Source organism: Heptranchias perlo, chromosome 4 (genome assembly GCF_035084215.1).
Source record: "Heptranchias perlo isolate sHepPer1 chromosome 4, sHepPer1.hap1, whole genome shotgun sequence".
Lineage (NCBI taxonomy): Eukaryota > Metazoa > Chordata > Chondrichthyes > Hexanchiformes > Hexanchidae > Heptranchias > Heptranchias perlo.
This window is the reverse complement of record NC_090328.1, coordinates 18,437,043-18,459,701: the sequence shown is the minus strand read 5'-3', so window position 1 is coordinate 18,459,701 and position 22,659 is coordinate 18,437,043. Positions and strand designations below refer to the sequence as shown.

The following is a 22,659-nucleotide window of genomic DNA, read 5'->3' as shown; positions in this document are numbered from 1 at the left end:
TGCCGGCTGGTGTAGTGGGTGTTGATTCTTTGCATGCCTTCAAGAGGGAGCTGGACTGGTTCCTGACTGGGGCAGAGATCACAACATATAAAGATATAGGGTTGAGAGATAACACTTGGTCCATGTGGTCTCCTGGTTTGGTTTCGATCATCTGAGGGGGTCAGAGAGAAATTTTACAGAGCATTTTTTCCCTTATTGGGTTTCATTAGGTTTTTTTCAGCTTTTTGCCTCTCCCAGGAGATTACATTGGTGTGGAGGTGGGTGTGAGGGAGGGAGGGGGAGGGAAGAAGTGTTTAGCCATGGTGGTCTGGCCATCATGGAGGGGGCAGGCTTGATGGACGAACTGGTCTTTTCCTGCCCGTCAATTTTGTATGTTCATATGTTCATAATTAGGCCCCCATCTGCTTGTGGCAGGCGGCCCTGATGCTGCTGAAAATCTGGCGGTTAAAATGGTGGCAGGCCTGATCATGTTGGGAACACAGTGGTAAGTGCTCAACCGCCATTTTAACCACCATTGGCGCTAGGTGGGCAGGGTTAAAATGGACCCTTCAGTATTAGTGATATGTAAGGTCGGCTTTCTTTCAATAAAAACTACTGATTGGGAGTGTCTTTATTGGTCTCCTGTACCGAAAAAAAATAAAGAGTGTTTCAACTTGTGTTAACCCAATTTCAATTATTGGTAGGTCTCATAAAAAGACAGTATGTCTGTGTTTTAAAAGCAAGCGAGTAGTGTCTTTATTGTTTTATATATTGAGGAGAGAAAAATGTAGCTCACTGCATGATACCGTGTACTATTTGTTCATCTATCACATGTAAAAAAATATGAAAGCATTGTAGTGTCTCGATTCGGTAAGTGTTTATCCAGTCCACTGTCTATAAAAAAAGAATTCATGTGGCAGCATGTGACTCATTCCAGCCGCCATTGTATGAAGTAAGGCTTCTCTGTTATAATTCCTGATATCTTGTTATCATTTATCCAGATATTGGGCAGAAAAAGCATGTGCGATGGAATACTCTCCACTTGCCTGGATGAGTGCAGCTCCAACAACACGTAAGTAGCTCGACACCATCCAGGACAAAGCAGCCCTCTTGATTGGCACCCCATCCACCACTTTAAACATTCATTCCCTCCAACACTGGCGCACTGTGGCTACAAGATGCAGTGCAGCAACTCGCCAAGGCTTCTTCGACAGCACCTCCCAAACCCGCAACCTCTACCACCTAGAAGGACAAGGGCAGCAGGCACATGGGAACAACATCACCTGCACGTTCCCCTCCAAGTCACACACCATCCCGACTTGGAAATATATCGCCGTTCCTTCATCGTCGCTGAGTTAAAGTCCTGGAGCTCCCTACCTAACAGCACTGTGGGAGAACATTCACCACACAGACTACAATGGTTCAAGAAGGCGGCTCACCACCACCTTCTCAAGGGCAATTAGGGATGGGCAATAAATGCTGGCCTTGCCAGCAACGCCCACATCCCATGAATGAATTAAAAAAAACTTCAAATGGTGGGAGATGCCAGATCCGCTGACCAGTGCTGCTGAATCTGAAAGCATATCTAGTATAGAAACCCAAAAATTGTGACAATATGCATTATGTGATTCCAATTGTGACTAACTGTACATTCTCTATTTTAAACTTCGTAAAGGCTGCTGTAGCCAGCTGGGTGTCCATACAGCTAAGCAAAGTAGGAATGAATTTCTGGGACGCTTAAGGCCACAGTTGCTGCGGTTCTGACCTGGTCGTTGTACAATAAGAGCACGCTGGTTGCTTTTTTAAAAATCCTGCAGAAATCTACTTCATTCTTGAACTGAATTTGCAATGCTCTGTATTAGATCACTGCCTCCACCTTCAGAAGGTTTGTAACTGTACGTCCTTCTTAATTTGCAAAAGTTCAACAAGCATCAATTACAATTAGTTCCTGGGAATGTGTTTCTCGGTTAGGAGCAGATGCTACACTGCATAATCCTGCATGCGCACAATTGCACATGACTAATAATCAATTATGAAGCCATCTGTCCAGAGAGACTAGGAAGAACCAATTTCATCTGAACAAGCACCTTATATTCTTGGCCTTACGAACTTTTCATGGAATGCATATTTAAGTCTGAATACTTTGCATCCTCTATGGGAAGCCATTACAGTTCTTATATCTGCTGTGTTTCTCATTTTGCATTCCCTTTTATCACTATGCGCACAGAGCTCGAGGACGTGAGTATAAAATGAACAAGACTCAGGAAAGGCTTGGGATTAGAAAGAATTTTCCACCAACTGAACCATCATAAAAATGTGGAATGGTTTTTCTGTTAACATGGTTAGTCCTTTGTCAATCAATATCTTTAACAAAGAGTTGGATGAACATCTGCTTACAAATTAGATTGAGAGTTATGAGGGAGACACATACAGACAGAAATAATCAAATCCTTTGTGGAATATGATGGGAACATGAAGATTTTATAGTAAGGAAGTTAAACTGGCCATAGATATATAATGTCGGATACAAGGTAGTAGATTTTCATCTTCACCACCTGGGTGGTTATCTGGTGGAGCAGATCGCCTGTACCCACCCAGCAGTATAACTGTGCTCTTTGTATGCATAGAGTCAGACTTCATACCTTTGCCCTGTTCCCTGACTCTGTGAGTGACAATAATCAGGACGAATAAAAGTGTTGAAAATAGTACAAAAGCTATGCACCACATGGTCAGTTGGTACTGTCCACTGCTAAAAGATATCTTCAAGGCTAACAGCATTAGACTTAATTCAATTCACACATAGTATTATAGCATATGCTAATCTTTGTTTAGTGCACTCTGCTTTTCGCTTAAAAGTAAATGAATTTAGAAAACTTTAGAAAGAAAGACTTGCATTTATATAGTGCCTTTTATGACCTCAGGACTTCCCAAAGCCCTTTACAGCCAATGAACTACTTTTGAAGTGTAGTCATTGTTGTAATGTAGGAAATGCAGCAGCCAGTTTGTGCGCAGTTTTAGGTGCTGGTTGAAGGATAAATGTTGGTCAGAGCACCTGGAGAACTCCCATGCTCTTCTTCGAAGAGCGCTGGGGATGTTTTATGTCCACCTGAGAGGGCAGACGGGGCTTCGGTTTAACGTCGCATCTGAAAGATGGCACCTCTCACGGTACAGCACACTCTCACTACTGCACTTAAGTGTCAGCCTGGACGATGTGCTCAAGTTTCGGGAGTGCAGCTTGAACCTCTCTGCATGATATTAATCAGTCAAGAATCAGAAGTATCAACTGTTTATAAGTATGGGCAATATATGTAACTGTGTATTTTTTTTATTGGAGGGGGCTAGTAGTGTGATTAGTGGATTGGCAATTCTGAAACTAAGGGAAAATGTCTACTTAAAGAAGTCCACTTGCAGGAGCATGATTGCGCTACCTGAGGTCCTTAGAGAATTAAAAGAGAAGGGCCCTCGAATTCCATAGGGCAATTACCAGTCTCCCAGTGTTTGCAGCCATTTACACCATTTCTCAGTGGTTTCCGACGGTCCTCCAATGAAGTTATGATGGGACACTGGAGGTAGCCCCTCGGAATTTCTGGCCAAGATGTTCAAGGTGAGAACAAATATTGCCAGGCAGAACAGGGTGGTGATGGACACTATGAGAGACTTTTATAGTGACTTATCACATCTCTCAGAAACATCTCAAGAGCTGCAGGTACAATGAATTACGTTAAAGTGCAGTGACTGCTGTTATGTGGACAAATAAGCATTAATCTATGCATCAACTGAATTCAGGAGTGAAATCAGGAAGCACTTTTTCACACAAAGGGTAGTGGAAATCTAAAACTCTCTCCCCAAAAGACTGTGGACGCTGGTTCAATTGAAAATACCAAGGCTGAGGTGGATAGATTTTTATTAGGTAAGGGTATCAAGAAATATGGAGAAAAGGCAGGCAAATGGAGTTGAAGTACAGGTCAGCCATGATCTAACAGAATGGCGCAGAGAGCTGAATGACCTACTCCTGTTCCTAATGTTCTTATGCCTGGAGTATCACAGGTGTTTGTCAAGCTCTATCATTGCTGGCCAAAAGTAAAGGAGAAGGACAATACAATAAGACCACTGCTCTGAACTCACAGCATAAGAAGGGGATGGATGCCTCGGAGTGATTATAAATCTGTAATTTTATTTCAACGTTCAAATGACAGTAACAAACTGCTTGCGTTTTCTTCTCAACTGAAGCCAATGATGAGAACTCACACCCAGCTGTCCATTATTCTATATTTATTTCATACATCACCTGTGCCACTTAAATCAATTATTGTTTGCTTAGTTACTCTTGTGGTGCTGCACAGAGATTACTTTACATTAAACTGTTTAATCCCCTGAGTTCAGAATTTCCCAGCTACATTAAGGACTGCGAAGCTGTGTTTGCTTTGCATCGCTAAGCACTTGCAATTGCTCCCGATAAAATTACAATTTAAAGTGTATCGAAGGAAATTAAGATTAAAGAACACAACACAGCAAATACAGTTTTATAAACCTTTCTCAAATAAAACAAAAAAAAGCAAATGACATTTTTAAATAGCCACAAAAATATGACAAGAAATTGTGCCCATGCAATGACTCATTAAATATGTTGAATATGTACATTTCCTCCAGTTAATTCAGTTGATAAATGGAGCTCCTGATATGGCACCAGGCCATGCAGTCTAAGATGGTCCGAGCTTCAATACGCAGTCTGTCCTGATTTACTTCATAAGATCACAAGATACAACTGGGAAGACCATGCAGCCGATCATAATTCATCCATCAAGCACAACCCAACACTCCCCCATTACTGCATCTAGTTGTTTCTTCCGAAATTACAACAGTGACTACATTTCAAAAAGTACTTCATTGGCTGTAAAGCGCTTTGGGACATCCAGAGGTTGCAAAAGGTGCTGTATAAATGCAAATCCTTTTTTAAGTGACTTCAGGGTTTACACTCCCACCACTGGATGTCCATTGCTCGGGTTGATAACTCTCGACATGAAGAAGAATCTCCTGATATTAGCATTGAAATTATCCCCTGTCCTACTGTTTAATTTAAAGTCATATTCATGATTTACCTTCTCCCTACCATTTATATAAATATAAGATAGTCACTAATAAATCCAATAGGGAATTCAGGAGAAACTTCTTTACCCAGAGAGTGGTTAGAATGTGGAACTCGCTACCATAAGGAAAAGTTGAGGCAACTAGAATAGATGCATTAAGGGGAAGTGAGATAAACATATAAGGGAGAAAGGTATAGAAAGATATGCTGATAGGATTAGATGAAGTAGGGAGGGAGGAGGCTCGTGTGGAGGATAAACACTGGCATAGGCCTGTTGGGCTGAATGGCCTGTTTCTGTGCTATACTTTCTATGTAATTCTATGTAATATGATCATCTCTCAGATGCCTCCTTTCTAGGCTGAAAAGCCCAAATCGTTCCAAGTCTTTCCTTATAACTCAGACCCCTGACACTTAGGACCAGTCTTGTGGCTCTTCTCTGAATTGCCTCCAGTGTTCGAATCTCTCCCTTGTTTCTAGTCGGCCAGAACTGAACACAATACTAAAGGTGCGGTCTGACTAGGCCACTGTACAGTCTGATCATAGCTTCTGACTTTTAGTCTACTGCTTTGGTTCTGTAGTTCAACATTCCATTGACTTTGTTTATTGCTGCTCTGCATTGGTTGGGCATACTTACCAAGACTCCTAGGTCTCTTTTAACTTCATCCTTAACTATTTCAATATGAAATATGTGTGTCACCCATTTTTCATTCCTATGTGCGCTATGCGGCCTTCCTATGTTCTTTATCCTTGTCTGAATTAAATTTCATCTGTTTGATGAGTTTGGCCCACTCACGTATTTCGGTCCCATTTCCACTGCATCTCTGAGTTTGATATCATTTGCACATTTGACCAGTTTGCATTGAGTTTCATTCTGCAGTTATGATTGGTGTCAGTGCTCCTGGACTGGACAGTGGATAAGAAAAACAGTCAGGGTGCTGACCCCTGATCACTATCAAATGACCTTGTAAGGATCAGTTCAGGACAAATCTAGACTTATACATGAAGAATGGCCATTTGGGTGATGTAGAAGTAGACCAACAGTTCCAATGAAACCATACTCTGACACTGTATGATGCCTTCAGCAGAGAAAGGGAGAAAGGGCAAGAACATTGAAATGAAAAAAGCAATATGGGCTGCATTAAATTGTGAAATATTACCAGTTGCATAGCACAGGGGAACATGAGCAGAATCAAAAATATAAATGGAGGCAGTGCCATTTTCAACAGTGCTGTGAGCTTTGCACTTTCTACTCATGAGAAAGGTTAGAATCTGATCATCTGGTAACAGTTCTCTGCCGAATCATACTTGTATTTTGTGCACATTCTATCTGCAGAAAGATGTCTCCACACCTTGTACAATTGTAGCAAGACTTCGTACTCGTGTACTCCAATCCTTTGCAATAAAGGCCAAAATGCCACTTGCCTTCCTAATTGCTTGCTGTACCCGAATGCCAACTTTTTGTCCAAATCTCTCCGAATACCAACACTTAATAGTTTCTCACCATTTAAAAAATATTCTGTTTTTCTATTCTTCCTGCGAAAGTGAATAACTCCACATTTCCCCACATTATACTCCATCTGCCACCTTCTTGCCCATTCACCTAATCTGTCTATATCTCTTTGAAGGCACTTTGTGTCCTCCTCACAGCTTATTTTCCCACCTAGCTTTGTATCATCAGCAAACTTGGATACATTACACTCGGTCCCTTCATCTAAGTCATTAATAAAGATTGTAAATGGGCAATAAATGCTGGCCTTGCCAGCGATGCCCACATCCCATGAACGAATAAAAAAAATAAAAATATCTGTGGCCCAAGCACTGATCCTTGCGGCACCCCACTAATTACAGCCTGCCAATCTGAAAACGACCCGTTTATTCCTACTCTCTCTTTTTTGTCCGTTATCCAATCCTCTATCCATGTTAATATATTACCCCCAACCCCATGAGCCCTTATCTTTTATGTTGCACCTTATTGAATGTCTTTTGAAAATCCAAATGCACTACATCCACTGGTTCTCCTTTATCTAACCTGCTAGTTACATCCTCAAAAAACTTTAATAAATTTGTCAAACATGATTTCCCTTTCATAAAACCATGTTGACTCTGCCTAATCATGTTATGATTTTCTAAGTGCCCTGTTACCACTTCCTTAATAATAGATTCCAGCCTTTTCATGATGACTGATGTCAGGCTAACTGACCTGTAGTTCCCTGTTTTCTCTCTCCCTCCTTTCTTGAATAGCGTGGTTACATTTGCTACCTTCCAATCCGCTGGGACCATTCTAGAATCTAAAGAATTTTGGAAGATCATAAGCAATACATCCTCTATTTCTACAGCAACCTCTTTTAGAACCCTAGGATGTAGGCCATCAGGTCCAGGGGATTTATCGGCTTTTTGTCCCATTAGTTTCTCCAGTACTTTTTCTCTACTGATTTTAATTACTTTAAGTTCCTCACTCTCATTAGCCCTTTGGTTCCCCACTATTTCTGGAATGCTTTTTGTGTCTTCTACTGTAAAGGCAGATACAAAAGATTGTTTAACGGTCTGTGCCATTTCCTGATTCCCCATTATAATGTCTCAGCCTCTAAAGCGCCGACGTTTACTTTCGCTACTCTCTTCTTTTTTACGTACTTGTAGAAGCTCTTACAATCCATTTTTATAATTCTTGCTAGTTTACTTTCATAATCTACTGTCTCCTTTTTAATCAAATTTTTGGTCACCCTTTGCTGGTTTCTAAAACTCTCCCAATCCTCAGGTTTACTACTCTTCTTGGCAACATTATAGGCCTCTTCTTTTAATCTAATATTATCCTTAACATCTTTAGTTAATCACAGATGAATCACTTTTCCCATAGAGTTTTTATTTCTCAATGGAATGTATATTCGTTGAGAATATTGAAATATTTCTTTTAATGTTTGCCATTGCTTATCTACCATCATACCTTTTAATCTAATTTCCCAATCTATACATACATAATTGGCTTTATTAAATTTTAAAGACTCTAGTTTCAGACTCAAGTACGTCACTCTCAAACTCAATGTGAAATTCTATCATATTATGATCACTCATCCCCAGAGGATCCTTTATTGTGAGATTACTAATTAACCCTGTCTCATTACACAAGACAAGATCTAAAATAGCCTGTTCCCTGGTTGGTTCCATTTCATATTGTTCTAGGAAACTGTCTTGAATACATTCCATGAACTCGTCCTCCAGACTGCCATTGCCAATTTGATTTGTCCAGTCTATGTGAAGATTAATGTCCCCCACGATTATTGCATTACCTCTGTTGCAAGCTCCTATTATATTTTGATTAATACTATGTCCATGGTATAGCTACTGTTAGGGGCCTATAAACTATTCCCACCAATGTTTTCTGCCTCTTGTTATTTCTTAATTCCACCTATACTGATTCTACTTCTTTATCTTCCGAGCCAAGATCCTTTCTCACCACTGTCCTTATGTCATCCTTTATTATCAAGGCTACCCTCTCCCCCCTCCTTTTCCATTCTGCCTGACTTTTCAAAAGGTCAAGTAACCTGGAACTTTGTAACAATGTCTCTGTAATGGCTATCAGTTCAAACCCATTTATCTCTATTTGTTCCATTAATTCAGTATTACGAATGCTTCGTGTATTCAGATAAAGAGTCTTTAATTTTAACTTTTTACCATTTTTCCCTGCTTTGACCTTATTCGCTGATGCACTATTACCGTTAAACTCTCTGTCCCTTCCTGCCACACTCTGCTTGTCTTTACCCAAATCCCTACACTGCTCTGTTGCCTTGACTTTTCTCTTTAGATTCCTAAATTTCCCCTCACCTGACCCCTTTCCTCTCCTCCCACCTTTTTAATTTAAAGCCCTATCTACAGCCCTAGTTATTCGAATCGCCAGGACACTGGTCCCAGCCCAGTTTAAGTGAAGCCCATCCCAACGGAACAGCTCCCTCATCGCCATTAACACACTGAAGCTAAAAATAGAACTGGTATTACACACATCCAAGTTAAAGAACAATTTCATTTTGCTTTTACTAAATTCATGTTCAGTATAATTCTGACTGTCCAAGTCTTAAATTCGCCGGCGCGGATTCAATGGACTGAATGACCTCCTTCCGTGCTGTAACCTTTCTATGAATCGATAAAAATATTGCCACGCAAATGCTTAACATGTTTGTACAGAATTCCTTTAACTGTCTGGCATCTTGTTCCCTCCCTAAACCTTGTCGCCTCTCCACCTCTCTCTCCTCCTTTATGACGCTCCCTAAAACCTACTTCTTTAACCAAGCTTTTAGTCTCCCGTCCTATTATCTCCTTCTTTGGCTTGGTGTCGATTTTTGTCTGATGCAGCGCCTTGGAACGTTTTACCACATTAAAGGCGCTATATAAATGTAAGTGGTTACATTTATATTGTGTATAAATGGGTGCATTGACTTGTTTATTTTACCCTGTTCTATGGTTCTTGTAACTTCAAGATGTGACAGATTTATTGGGGTAGATTTTCAACGAGTCATGCAGGTGTGAAACTGGCATTGCAGATCAGCCGCCCATTCTGGAAACTTTCCATATTTCAATGGAAATGAAAATCAGACGGTTTCTATAACGGGCAGCCGATCCGCAATGCCAGTTTCACGCCCGGGCTGCAAGTTGCAAATCCATCCCATAGTCTTTTAAAAATCTTTCAAGAACAAAACAAATTTGACAGGCAACATGTTTATCTACCAACTTGTGAACCAGCAGATTTTGCTGTTGTATAGAGCTTGGTGTCGCCAAATGAAGTAAATTTATCTTCAAAACTATATCAGCTTTGCTTACAAATTCCCATCTAGTTTTCTAAAAAAAGTAAGTCCTTGCAAAATATCTTGATGGACCCTAACACACCTTTCCCTCAGGGATGCATTATTCACTGAAAAGCACCAAAAAGACTGAATGCATTTCCTGCGGATTCAATATATTGTGGAGGATCTGACAGTACGGGTGATTGGGTGTACAGTAATAGGTTTTTCCAATCATGAGAGCTACTTTAAGCTTTAAATGAAAGCATTTACATGACTTGGTTCATTCAGTTTTCAATATTGACTTGAAAATTAGTCATTACAAGAAAGCAGAAACCCAACACTTAAAGACGAAGGATAGATGCAGCCTTAATGGAGGCTCCTGAGTGATATTCAGCACTGAGATCCACAATACATAATAGGTTACAACTACGTGGAACAACAGTATGGAAGTTTGGAAAAGATTGTTGAAACTTAGGGCGCAATTTTAACCCAGTCCATCCATCGGGAAATTGACAGGATCAGGTGCATCGCTGCTTTTATACCCCGCCCAATTTTACTCCGTTGAAGTCAACATTGGACGGGGTATAAAACTGGCCTTCCACCTGATCCCATGGGTTTCCCGCCCAGCGAGTTAGGTTAAAATGATCCCCTTAGACTGCATCACAGCCCTTAAAATCTGCAATGGAATAATAGTGCTTCTGAACATTTAACGCATTTGAAATGTCTATAAATGTTAACTAATTTATATTAACCAGGTTAACGTCCCTTCCAAAATAGCAAAGGAATTTCAGATAAATGCGTTGGTTATTCATAAGCTACTATCCCAGTGCGATCTGATGCTTTATAAAAGCAAGTTTGTTCATTTTTAAACTGTGTTTTATGAGTTTGATTAAACTGTTTATCATAAGTGACTTTTTATAACAGTGAAATGCACCATGATTGTGTGTGGCTGTGCTTGTCTCCAATTCAGATAAGCTGCAGCACAGTCTCTCATTTCTATCTCAGTTATACTTATTTCCTGAGGTTCTGGGAACCAGCATGATTCCCCCACCTTGCCAGTTGTCTCAGAAACAGAAAACATACACTGATCCTGTTAAAATACTGTAAAATTCTTGCAGCGCATATGTGGATTGCCCCATTATACGCTCTACGACAATACAATGGCAATCAAGCATGTCCAAAAACTGCCATGAAATCTTTTGGGGCCAGCTGAACAGGCAGATGAAGCCTCGGTTAAATATTTTGTTTGAAAGATGGCGCCTCTGACAATATATTGCTCGCTCCATATTGCACTCAAGTGTCAGTCTGGATTATGTGCTTAAGTCCTGGAGTGGGGCTTGAACCCACCACTCCAGGATTGTGATCAAGAGCAGGAGTCCTGACAACTTTAACCTCCCTAAGCTTTTGGGTGCTGAAGGACACTGTATCTCAGCACAGGTGCAGATCAAACCTGCAACCTTCCTCGTGTGAATGGCTCAGCTATTGACTGGATAAGCTTACTGGGCCGTGGGGATAGACAACAGTGACGTTCATAAAAGTGTGTTTCACTCATTTTCCTCTACTCTTTATATTTTATTTTTTCATGTTTGTGCACTCATAACTGCTTCTATATAAGTTTCCTTAACAGCTTTTTTTTTATTCGTTCATGGGATGTGGGCGTCGCTGGCGAGACCAGCATTTATTGCCCATCGCTAATTGCCCTCGAGAAGAAGGTGGTGAGCCGCCTTCTTGAACTGCTGCACTCTGTGTGGTGAAGGTTCTCCCACAGTGCTGTTAGGTAGGGAGTTCCAGGATTTTGACCCAGCAATGATGAAGGAACGGCGATATAGTTCCAAGAAGTTGGGAAGACTCATAGTCTGACCTCGAGAGGCAATACCATTCTGCACACTTTTCGCGGTTCAAACGTGTATTGTGTCTGTTTTCCCCCTGGTAAACCATTCCTTTTGTGAATCTTGACAAAACTAACCTCACGTGTTATTTGGTGAATTTGGCAGCCAGCCACCCCTGGAACCCAGTCACACTTATTTGAAGCATAAATGGTAATAGGGCCGATTTTAATTCCTTCTGCCTGGTGTGAATGAGGTGGTAACAGTTGGAAATGGCATTGGGTCATGTAATGCCCCGTTTACGCTGGAACTTTTACTTCTGTTATTTTGGGTAAGGTCTCGAGAAGGGCAGCTGGAGTGCCTGCCTGTTTCAGGCAGTAGGCCACTTGACATGCATAGAACCCTGATTGCAATTTTGAGGAACTAATGAGCGGAGCCCATTTGTACCAGCGTTGAGTGGCCTACCCAGTGCTCCTTAAAGGGACTGCTGGAGGTTGTCAAAGAAACAATGCAAATAAATGTTTAACTTTTATATTTGTGATGCCAGGTGAAGCAGGAATACTCTGGTCAGTTGCTGGCCCATGCGCGGCTATGTCCCACCCTCAGCTCTCCTCCCAACACTCCAGGCTCCGACTGTCAATCAGCTCCAACGTGGAGTCAACTGGCGAGCTGTCTTGGAGCACAAGGTTTGGTGCACACATCTTGCCTGCTGCATGCAAATGAAGGCGGGGCTTCAAAAAGGCTCGGGCTTCACAGCGGTTACAATTAGTGGCCAGCAAGTGCCCTCCACCCACAGGCCGCCTGTTGTGCAGCTAAACTTAGTATTGTGCCCAATGTTTCTGTGTTATCAAGATATTTTGGTTTATACGCTTGGCTTATATGTCTTTCATATATAGACATCATCCACCTCAGGAAGAATATATTGGCCTTGGAGGGAGTGCAGCGCAGGTTCACCAGAATGATACCGGGGCCTAGAGGGTTAAATTAGGAGGACAGGTTGCATAAACATGGCTTGTATTCCCTTGAGTATAGAAGATTGAGGGCTGATCTGATCGAGGTGTTTAAAATGTTAAAAGGATTTGATAGGGTAGACACAGAGAAACTATTTCCTCTGGTGGGGGAAACAAGAATGAGGAGACATAATCTTAAAATTAGAGCCAGGCCATTTAGGAGGGAAATCAGGAAGCACTTTTCCTCACAAAGAGTAATAGAAATCTGGAACTCTCTCCCCCGAAAGGCTGTGGATATTGGGACAATTGGAGCTTTCAAGACTAAGATGGACAAGATTTTTGTTTGGTAAGGGTATCAAGTGACATGGAGCTTAGGCAGGTAAATGGAGTTGAAGTAAAGCTCATCTATGGTCTAATTGAATGGCAGAGCAGGCTCGAGGGGCTAAATGGTCTACTCCTGTTCCTATGTTCCTATTGCTGAGAACGCAACCCGTTCAGTAGCAGCATCAATATTGTTATGAGAACCAATCTACCACAATGTTTACCTTATTGTTTGACCAGTCTCAATGGTAATACCTTTATAGCAAATGGATGTTTATGAAGTTCCCAATTGGGAGACTGTCACAAACATTGTTTAATTTAAAAAATGCGTTGGACTTGATTTAGACAAGACTGGAAGGAAAGACGCCTACAAACAAAATGTTTGGGGTGCACAGAACATTCAAAACAAGAAGTTGGAGAATTCGGTAATGTGCATGTAGATTGATAATAATAGCAATAACATCACTTTTGCTCAGGGATTTTGGTCATTCTCAGCATCGTTCATGCTGGTAATATCCACCACAGGACTGCTGATGGTCGTACCGCTCCCCCACCCAAATAACATTCCTGCTATATTGTTATCATCGAGCGCTAGTTTGTGTGCCGAGGCCGTTGTTTTGATTACAGATTAACTCAGCCTTGTAATATGATTGATTCTTTAAAAAAGAAAGTAATCAACTGGTCTATCACAAACTAAAACTGCAGCGCTAGAGTTTCAGTTGGCACTAAGCACAGATAAAGATGATAATTGCCTCTAAGAGTGTATAATAACCCAGCCAGATTTGACAGCATTAATGATGATTTACTGTTGCTGGGCTGGGTAACGTATTGTTAAATACAGAGTAAATAGCTTTGACAATCTATTGTGTAATGAAGTACAGCATGACTATATTAATGAGAATGTAGTGCAGCTGGAAATCACTGATAATTGGAAGTAGGCTGGTCTGTGAATAATAATGGCTAGCGCAGATACATTTCAGAGCACCCCCCATTAGTGGCTATCAATTAGAATCAATCATAATTATAATCAATTAATGAGAGTTGCTCAGGATGCAGGTATGAATATTCATAAGGACAGCAACAATTTTCCAATTAATCATGCATTAATTGATAACATTCACAGCTCATTTGCTTTTACTGATATGAGCATTTCTAATCCCCCCTTTCTCATTTGTTATTTTTTGTCTTGTCTTTCAGATGTCCCCGGACTGTGACAACATTGGCCAGCTGACAGAGTAGGCAGGTGACTCACTCTCAAGCTTCTTGCCAATGGTGCTGCGAAGTGGCCTTCAGGAGATGGGTACGAATGACTCACCTCTCTCCCGAACAAGAAGTCATTGCATTTACACCATGCGAGTTTTAGAGCACAATTGCTTGAAGCATTTTCACCAAATTCCTTTCTCTGCTATTTTAAGAGGTGTTGACGATTTGATTTTAAAAAAGCATAGCGTCTCCATTAATATTGCTGAAAAAAGAATGTTGTGCAAATGTATGAATTGTTTGTATACTAATATTTGCACAGCCAAATTCTAAGCCTGAAGTGCTTGCATTCTTTGCCTCAGATGCCCCAGTTGAGGGCAAGAGGTCTTTGTGTAAGAGATTAAGGAGGTCAACTTGTGTGACATAAAATGTATAAATGATCCCCCTGATGGTGAATAACCTGCATGGTGTGGTGCAGACAAGAAGAAGATGCAATAGTAACTTTCAAAAGGGAATTGGATATACTTGAAAAGGAAAAATCTGCAAGGCTATGGGGAAAAAGCAGGGGAGTGGGACTAATTGGATAGGTCTTTCAAAGAGCCGGCCCAGACACGATGGGCCAACTGGCCTCCTTCTGTGCTGCAAGATTCTGTGATCCTAAGAAGGTCCGAGGTGGAATTTCCTGGTCCATGCTGAACCAGCTACAATTGTCCTCGATTGGGGTAGAAAGAGGGAAAAATCATCCAGATTTCCTCTATCTGATAATTATGCAATGACTTCAGCTTTGTGGGATGTCATAAGAAGTCAGGAACAAAGCCATCTGTGATGCCCCATCATCCCTCTCTCCCCAATGTTTGAATAGACTCTCAACACTCAAGGCTCACACCTGAAGACTAGTCACTCAGGTGAACCTTCCCCAGCAAGAATCAAGAAAGGAAGATCACTTGGGGGGTGGGGGAGGGTGAAAAAAAAGTGCAAATGGGAATTAATTCACTCAAAAGGCTGAAATATTGTACTTTGGATGTCTCCAGTTTAGTGGCAGCTCTTCAGCTGCTGCAAATAGTGAAGAAATGATGGTGAATGGAAGCAAGAGATCCAAAGAAGAAAAGGTGATTTGCTCTTGGCGTTGATGGTGGCAGAAGTTATGGGGAGTGGGATGAGAGTTAAGTGGGTTAGTGACACAGCAGTTAGAGAACCAATAACCGATCACATCCTGTTATTAATTGAGCAAGGAATTTATAACCATGACAGAAAAAGAGCTTTGATTTCCAGACAAACATTTAAGTGATCAAACTGTCTATTCAGGGGCAAGGATTCAGTTTCGTGAACGCTATTCGAAAATTATTTTTCTCCCCCGGGACTCTCCCTGTATTTGCCATTTCAGAGGTTTGGGCTGCTGTCATACAGCTGCTATCAGTCTCAGACCACTCTCTGAAGAGTATGATAATCAGCCGGCAGATCTGAGTTATACTACTGACCGCACACTGCTGCAGATTGCAAAAGAAATCAGCATCAAAGGAGTTTTAAATATGTTGAAAAGTAAGTGTATAAAAAATCACTGGGCATTTTTACAACATGCTTTGCACTAGTCTAGAGTTATTGGTGCAAACTATAATTGGTATCAAACAACTTCCAGCAGGGAACCTCACAGCTCCCTCTCCCCACACCCTCCCCCCACCACCCCCCCCCACCCCCACCGACCTTCCCCCAGCTTTAATGCACTCAAAAGTCAGATTGGCATGTTCTGAACACTTCCGTTCAGTCCGCAAGCGTGACCCTGCGGTCCCAGTCGCTTGCCATGTTAATTCTCCATCGCATTCCCACTCTGACCTCTCTGTCCTCGGTCTCTTACACTGTTCCAATGAAGCTCAACGCAAGCTCGAGGAACAGCACCTCATCTTTCGATTGGGCACTTTACAACCTTCCGGACTCAACACTGATTTCAATAACTTCAGATCATAACCACTGCTCCCATTTTCTTGAAAAGCAGGTACTGGTAGTGATTCTGCTGTTACCATTTGCACCTCCTCTCGATGCATCTTTTGTTTCTTTATTGTCCCATTACCACCCTCTTTGCCTTGTACCATCATCCTTTTTATCATTTGATCACTCCTGCCTTCACCCTATTAAAGACCTTCCCATTTGTTCTTACCTTAACCACCACCCCCCTCTTTTCTCTAAATGTAATTGTTTATAAACTGTTAAATCTCTAACTTCTTCCAGTCCTGATGAAAGGTCATCGACCTGAAACATTAACTCTGTTTCTCTCTCCACAGATGCTGCCAGACTTGCTGAGTGTTTCCAGCATTTTCTGTTTTTATTTCAGATTTCCAGCATCCACAGTATTTTGCTTTTGTTTGGGACGTTATACTGCCACTTTCACATGGCAAACACATGAATTTCTTGGTCATCAAGTCTAAACTATGCATATGATAAATAAAGAACTTGTACTTATATGGTGCCTTTAACATCCTCATGATATCTCACAGTGCTTCGCAGCCAACAGATTATTTTTGAAGCACAGTCATTGTTGTTTTGTCGGCAAACATGGCAGTCAGTTTGCCCACAGCAATGTCCCACAAACACCAATTAGATGAACCCCTAGTTCTAGACTCTCCAGCCTCTCAAGCCCTCTCAGAATCTTATATGTTTCAATGAAATCACATAGATAGAGTTGCAGAAGAGCTCAATAGGAAGCTGCTAGCCCGGGAGCTATCTTGCTTTTCACCAAAGCATTCCAAAGCTAAGTTACCGTAAACGGAAATCTGGAGAAAATAAATGATCAGTCTAAAGACTGAAAATGCTTAACCCTGCACACATTTCCAATACTTTAAATCATCTGTCTCAGTCCAACACTGCAAGGAAGTAATAGTTCTTGGCAAGGAAAACATCCATCTTGGTTGATAGGTTGTCAGTAGCAACATGGCGGATGTCAATAGAAATGAAGAATTGCAGGTGAAGATTACTTTCTTGTCCATGCATCACAGGTTATATGGATGTACACATCCAGCTAATGTTACACACACCAGTAAACAGTTCCATTCACTGTCTGGTTCAAAGATTCTGTTTTTTTTAAATATATGAATTTTTGCTCTTTTGTTTTTTCTCTCAATCTTTATAGTGCCAATTTTCTCCCTCCCCTCTCCCCCACATGTCCTCTTTTACCCAATGGAACAGGACAGTTAATGAATTAAGAAAGGTGATATAGGATGTTTTAGCTTGCTCCAGCTGGACCCTTGAAATGACACCTGAGGATATTAGCATATGGACACTTAATGAGAATAATTTTCAACTTCTGCAAGGGTGCAAAACTGGCAGTAGCGAATCAGCTGCCTGTTATACACGCCACCTGATTTTCCTTGAGAGGAAAATTTAGCAGGTTGTATAAGGGGAGAGCAATCAGCTAGTACCAGTTTCCTGCCACAGCTAAAGTTGAAAATCACCCCCTAATTTGTTGCTGAACTATCAGATAAAAGAATTTCAGATGAACATATTAAGTACTTGTATGCTAATATTCCATAGTCTAACATCAGGGCCTGGAAGAAAACTTGTCATCTCTGCATAACTCTCTCATGGCAGGGTAAAAGGGTAGTAAGGAGATGGGTGGGGCCGATTAGGGACCATAAAGGAGATCTGCTCATGGACGCAGTGGGCATGGCTGAGGTATTAAATGAGTAAATTTGCATCGGTCTTTACCAAGGAAGAAGATGCTGCCAGAGTCGCGGTAAAGGAAGATATAGTTAAGATACTGGATGGGCTAAAAATTGAGAAAGAAGAGGTATTGGAAAGGCTGGCTGTACTTAAAATAGATAAGTTACCCGGTCCAGATGGGATGCATCCTAGGATGCTGAGGGAAGGGGGGAAATTGCAAAGGTACTGGCCGTAATCTTCCAGACGTCCTTGGATACGGGGGTGGTGCCAGCGGACTGGAGAATTGCGAATGTTACACCCTTGTTCAAAAAAGGTTGTAAAGATAAACCCAGCAACTATAGTCCAGTCAGTTTAACTTCAGTGGTGGGGAAACTTTTAGAAACGATAATCCGTGACAGAATTAACAGTCACTTGGACGAGGGTGGATTGATTAGGGAAAGTCAGCATGGATTTGTTAAAGGTAAATCGTGTTCAACCAACTTGATAGAGTTTTTTGATGAGGTAACAGGGAGGGTAGATAAGAGCAATGCAGTTGATGTGGTGTATATGGATTTTCAAAAAGCGTTTGATAAATTACCACATGGTAGGCTTACTATTAAGATTGCGGCCCATGGAATAAAGGGGACAATAGCAACATGGATACAGAATTGGCTAAATGACAGAAAACAGAGAGTAGTGGTGAACGGTTGTTTTTCGGACTGGAGGGATGTGTGCAGTGGTGTTCCCCAGGGATCGGTGCTGGGACCACTGCTTTTCTTGATATATAATAATGACTTGGACTTGGGAGTACAGGGCACAATTTCAAAATTTGCGGAAAGACACAAAACTTGGAAGGGTAGTGAACAGTGAGGAGGATAGCGATAGACTTCAAGAGGATGTAGACACTCTGGTGGCATGGGCGGACACATGGCAGATGAATTTGAGGTGATGCATTTCGGTAGGAAAAATAAGGAGAGGCAATATAAACCAGAGGGCACAATTCTAAAAGGGGTGGTGGAACAGAGGGATCTGTGGGTGTATGTGCATAAATTGTTGAAGGTGGCAGGGCAGGTTGAGAAAGCAGTTAAAAAAAGCATATGGAGTCCTGGGCTTTATAAATATAGAGGCATAGAGTACAAAAGCAAGGAAGTCATGATGAACCTTTATAAAACATTGGAGTATTGTGTCTAGTTCTGGGTACCACACTTTAAGAAGGATGTGAAGGCCTTAGACAGGGTGCAGAGGAGATTTACTAGAATGTTTCCAGGGAAGAGGGACTTAAATTACGTGGAGAGACTGGAGAGACTGGGATTTTTCTTCTTGGAACTGAGAAGGTTGAGAGGAGATTTGATAGAGGTGTTCAAAATCATGAAGGGTCTAGACAGAGTGGATAGAGAGAAACTGTTCCCATTGATGGAAAGGTCAAGAATCAGAGGGCATAGATTTAAGGTGATTGGCAAAAGAACCAAAGGTGATATGAGGAAAAACATTTTTACACAGCGAGTGGTTAGGATCTGGAATGCACTGCCCGAGGGAGTGTTGAAAGCAGATTGAACCATGGCCTTCAAAGGGGAACTGGATAAGTACTTGAAACGAAAAAATGTGCAGGGCTACGGGGATAGGACGGGGCAGTGGTACAAGCTGGATTGCTCATGCATACAGCCAGCGTGGACTCGATGGGCCGAATGGCCTCCTTCCGTGCTGTAACCTTCTATGATTCTATGGCCTGATCAAGAACTGGAAAAAAAAAGTCACCCCAACTAAGAGGGCGAGTAAGTTTGAATGCCAAGTACTGCTGGACTTCAAACTCTCAGGATTTATTGCAGGATCATACGGCATGGAGTTCAAAAGGAAGAATTCTAGGCATTCATCAGGGAGGGATTTGCTAACCTCATAAATGCTCTCTTTTCTGAGGAGGTGTTCTGCAGTGGTGTCCTGTGAATTTTGGGACAGAAGCAGCTAAGAGACATGAGTCTCGTTGCATTGATGAAAGGACAACAGAGGATGTTGTAACTCCACTCAGAGGGATTCCTGGATGACTACATAGATCAATATCAACACTATACTCATCAATGTACATCAATAGCCCCAGTACTTCTGCATTCCTCACCTAACAAGGGACCAGACAAGAATGTCCATTGTCTACGCTTTATTGTACTAATGTAGAGCTCCTCATAACAAACGTCAGAGTGAGCAAGTACATAACATGAAGTATCAAAGGTTACTAAGGAAGATCTAATTTATGTAACTGACCACCCAACTCACTTCCCAAAAGATCAAGGAGTTTCGCCAACCCTCAAGATACTAAATCAACTTCCCAAAACAAGTGATATCTCTGACAAAGGACATGTTTGACTATATCTGTGAGACCTACCTCTTATAGTCAAGAACTGACAGCCAGCAGTGCCTGTCCTCTTGGTGCTGGTTGTTCACCATTTTTTTCTTTCTCCTGTTGCTCCCTCTCTTTCTGCTGCTCTCTTGTACCTCCAATGCCTTTGCCAATGACCACATTGTACAACATGCAATAATTTTTTTTTAGAGGGGAATACGACAAGTTGATGCAAGCTCTAGAAGCATTATTTGATTACCTTGAAAGCTTTTTTCATGACCACCCTGGTTTTGATATGGACATTGTTATATCTGTTCTGTCTTTGAGTGCAGGAGTTCACCAAAGGTGTCAGCATCCACATATCTCTTATTACCCAGCAGACAGACTTGTTTCCAACCTTCCCTTTCAAACAATTCGGTCACATCAGACTGTCTCAGTATGAATAAATCATCCGTGTTCCTTGGGTATGACCTTGAGCTGCTTGTTGCAGACCATCTGAGGATGTGAAAGACATTCCTATTCATATCTGGCCCAGGATTGTACACGGGTGTCTGATTGGCAATGTGACCCCAGTCCTGGACATTGGGGTAAGTGGGTCAGCTGGTAATAACCTAAGCTGCCTTTGCTCCTGCTGCTCCGTTCTGAACGTTATGAACTAGTTTGCCGTGGGTGAAGGGTTTGGTTACATGATAAAGGCAGCAGGTCACTGCATAACAATCGATTTCGATCGAATCTCCAGCATGTACCGGTCAGGTGCTGGTGCCATACATATTTTTGAGCATTTATTATCTTGACCTCTGTCAACAGTGTCATTGCTCTTGTTGACCTCAGCTACAGACCCACCACACCAAGCATCACAACTTGGCGACAGATTCTTTGCTCATCCTGAGCCTGATTAGACATTTCTCCTCCATCAGTTCCAGATAGCTGTGCTTTATATAGAAGCACCTTCTGATCGTAAGGAATAATAATTAACAGGAAGTAAATCAGTCTGGGTGAGTTGGTAGGCACAGTCATGGGTCTCCTACGCCCTCGAGGACCCTTTCCTACAGTTTCCTGAATTTAGTTGTCTGCAATGTCATCGCCCACAATTGAATCTGCACCCATTATGCTGCTACTAAGTGTGCACAGGAAGTAAAAATGGCAGTAGGGTATCTGCAAAGTTCTCAGCTGGACCTGGTAAGTACTATTCCTCACAATCAGCAGTGCACCAAACTGTGATGTACTAAGCATGGCTACACAGGCAAAGTGAGGAGGTGGTGATTGCAATATGCTATAAGTTTAATGTGTAAATCAAACCCTCATACACTGAAACTTGAGCACTGCAGCAACTCACCGAGGCTTCTTCGGCAGCACATCACAAACCCGCGAATTTCACCACCCAGAAGGACAAGGGTAGCAGGTGCATTGGAACACCATCACGATCACCATCAAATGCCCCTCCAAATCATACAATAGACTGACTTGGATATAGATTGTCATGCCTTCATTGTTGCTGAGTCAAATTCCTGGAACTCCTTACTTAACAGCATTGTGGGAGCATCTTCACCACACGGGCTGCAGCGGTTCAAGAAGAAGGCCCGCCACCACCTTCTCAAGGGCAATTAGGGATGGGCAATAAGTGCCGGCCTCGCCAGCGATGCCCACATCTCATGAATGAATTTTTAAAAACATAATTTATTCTAGTGTATGGATACCTGTTTCACACAATTGATCCTTTTAAGTTGAAATGGCCTCTTCATTTTGACAGCAAAGCCTGGTATGACACATGACACAACATTTGTGGATCTTCTGCTTGTAGTGAAGTTAAAGGCTTGGTTCAAAGTAAATAAATGAATGGCAAGTACACGGTTCAAGTCTTTGTTCCATTGAGTTCCTGACATTACATAACATGATATGATTTGTTGAAGTGCACCATTTTATGTCAATGCCTTTCTATAGTTCTGTTGTGGAAAAAGGTATTGATGATTCAGTTGAATAACTGGGTGAAATACAGCACTCCCTGCAGAGGTCTGCACATATATACCTTACACTGCTGAGAGTGTACATTTGGCCTGTAAAGCCAATGCCATACAATATCTTATGCTTAAAATAAGGTTGGGTTCAACAATGACTGACAGTGAAATCAATGAGTGAAAGTGGGAATCGAGTTGGAAAAAGATAGTGAGATGGTCACCCACATCCTTCTCAATTCATCCATTCTGCTTCAGACACTGTAGGGTGGATTTTTTTCTTCACACTGAGGGTGGTAATCTAAGAGGGCAAATCTCGTGCTCTTTATAGAATTCGCCTGATTTCCATTGAAGATTTACCCCTGTATTTCACTGAGACTTAAATAGCTTCTTCTCTGTTTGAAGAATAATGTGATGTACAGAGAAGGTACAACACTGAAACAAGTCTAACCAGTGTGTATTAACATTTGCCCTCTACGAGCAAATAGTCCCATATTTGCCCTCCCTGTTCCCATATTCCTTTATCCCCCTTTTCTTCATCGACTCACCCAATCTAATCTTGAATGCTGACATAGTTTCTGCTTCAATCATTAATGCCAGAAGTGAATTTCACA

At 41.7% G+C, this 22,659-nt stretch overlaps 1 long non-coding RNA gene across 2 annotated transcripts in view; it reads left to right on the top strand.

Annotated features, from left to right (window-relative positions):
* The window catches only part of LOC137320756 (uncharacterized), a 92,337-nt gene extending 85,842 nt beyond the window's left edge, over positions 1-6,495 (top strand). For both annotated transcript variants that reach the window (XR_010962642.1, XR_010962641.1), the window contains exon 5: positions 981-6,495. This is a non-coding gene — a long non-coding RNA (uncharacterized lncRNA). The remainder of the gene's footprint in view (positions 1-980) is intronic.
* Positions 6,496-22,659: the final 16,164 nt, after the last annotated feature.